The following is a 2,629-nucleotide window of genomic DNA, read 5'->3' on the forward strand; positions in this document are numbered from 1 at the left end:
TTGGCTAGGGACCTTTTGGAATATTGATACTATTTTCATAATCTCATTTCTAAGTCACGTACTTAGAGATATAGAATTGCATATCATATTCTAAGGACATTTATTAATCTAACATTATATCGCAGTAAATTAAGAATTAATAAATTATAAAGAGAATAATTGATAGAACATAAACATTAATAATCCAAATGTCTTAAACTAAAACATCATAGTGTTGTCTCTAGGGCACAAACACTAACATGGTCCGGGGCTGGAGGAGAGGCTTGCCCAGTTCATGGATGGACTTTCTTCTCAAATGAAATGGAGAGCTATGAAGTACTCCTGATTCGACTCTGTTATGAAGGATTGCACCCGGCTATGGGGACAGGTATTTCCCTCAATTTTTTGTTTTTCTGTCTTAGTCTTTTTTCCTTTGCTTGATTTTGATTTATTTTGTTTTGGTTCTTCTGTAGTTGGGGGCTCCTATGACCGGGGCGGCTGCCATCTCCTACTCGGAGCTAAAGCATCTCTGGAAGCTTCTTGATGATAAGGACAAGGAATTTGGGAATCTTAAGTCCTCTCTTTTTTCCAAGGATGCTACTATCTACGGCTTGAATCAGAATTTGGTTGATACCATGTAATAACCCCAAAATTTTGAACTTTTTTTTTGTAACCCTTATGAATAGTGTTTTTGCTGATATTGCTGAATAAGAAAACTTTTCATGCCACACTATGTAGGGATTCTTTTATGGATATTCTGAGATTTTACCGGTACTCTATATGATATATAAGTGTATGGAAAGATCGTCAGAATCCAAATTCGAACACTTTGATTTTTCCCGAAAATCCACCAAATACCGAAAGAATTGATTATAAGGTAACAGGATAAAAAGGATTTAAATTAAAGGATTATAAGAAAGGATCATAAAAAGGAATTTAATGTATTGAGAAAGGTTAAGGGAACCCAAGTAATAAGATCCCGATTATGATCCCTCAAACGATAAACGAAAATGAAAGTTAAGCGAACTGTATAACAGATCAGCGGTCATTAGCCAAGTAATTAGAAGCTAATCAAAGAGGTTAGTGAGGATGATGTCATCAAACCAATAAGAAGAGGACAAGTGTGGGAGGATGACATAACAAGGTGACATAAGCATAACCAAAGCAAAGTGTGTTGTTGGTTGATTAAGAACCACACAAAAGTTACCATGGTTAAAAGTAATAAATCAAAACAAAAACCAAAAAAACAACCAACCAACAATTCATTTCACTAAAACACAAGTTGACTTCCCCTTTTTGCAAGCAAAGCTCTCGGCCTTTTGCATTATTTCAAGAAGGAAAATTCAAAATCTAAGATCCAAGCCTTGTTAATTAGTGAGGTAATTATCTAATACTCCTTATGCATAGATATAGCTATCCTATAAGTTTGAGCTTCAAATTCATTCACAATCTCTTCCTAAAAATCATGGAAGAAGAGGATGAATAGTGATTTTCAAGAACTTAAATTTTTGTTCTTGAGTTTTTGTTTAGATTAAGCTTGGATAAGGACTTTTAAGGGTGATTCCAAGCTAATTACTTGATTCTCCTCTCTCCAAGAAAGGTATAACCCCTCCAAACCCTAAATTTACTTTGAGTATTAGGTTTAGTTTTGTTGTTATAGTTCATGAGAGGCTTGATTGTTGTGTATGTAGAGATTAGTTGGTTTTGTGATGTTTTTGGAGTTGTAATTCTTGGATTATTGATTAATGAACTTAAGTAAAGCTTTTAGTTCATGTTGGGAAGTAGTATAAAATTGGAAATATTGAGTTTTTGGGGCTGTTGTAGCATTGTATGTATGGAGTTGGGTTGTATGGTTGAATTGAGGTTGATTGATGGTTGATTTGGAGTAGGATAAAAAATTGGTAATTGCGTAAACATAGTCGTTGTAATGTCCGAATTACTTTAGACTGTTTTGTTCTTAAATATCAGGACCCAAGAACTCACTGTTAGGTTTTGACCAATGCTATGATTAGATAGTTCATGTTACGAGCTTCGTTTTGATATGTGGTTCGTTTGAATCCGATGTACGGTTTAGGAGAAACGACCATTTTAAGTAACGGTATTTCGCGAACGAACCATTACCCCTCGCCTTACTTTGAAACATAGGTTAAAGACCTTAAAAGACTAATTGGAGTATGAATCATTTATGTAAAGTGTATTAGGCAGTTGGTAAGGCACTCGCGAAAGAATCGCCTTAAAACCCTTAATGGTTAATTTATTAAAAATAGTGCAGCCGAGGGTACTCGAGCGACTTAAGTGAACCGTTAAGCGCAAAAGCGAGTGTTAGAGTCTAATTGGTTAAAGTATAGATTCATAAGCGACTTTGGTTTAATTCCGACTTATATGTTGTTTATAGGTTACCAGACTCGTCCCAAGCCATTTGTCACCCCCAGTTGCTCAGGCAAGTTTTCTACCCGTTATACTGTTGTTGTGATGTATATATGTATATGCATTATCTTGTGATAGATGCATGTTGGTTAATTAGCAAATTTTGCGATATATTGAAGCATGCTGATATGGTATATATATGCATGTCTGTTTCGTAATCTTGATATATATCTGTTGAATCAAATGCTTACTAGTTGCATAATACCTATGCTAGAGATAAGCA

The sequence above is a fragment of the Apium graveolens genome, chromosome 7, assembly GCF_009905375.1.
Source record: "Apium graveolens cultivar Ventura chromosome 7, ASM990537v1, whole genome shotgun sequence".
In the NCBI taxonomy this organism is placed as follows: domain Eukaryota; kingdom Viridiplantae; phylum Streptophyta; class Magnoliopsida; order Apiales; family Apiaceae; genus Apium; species Apium graveolens.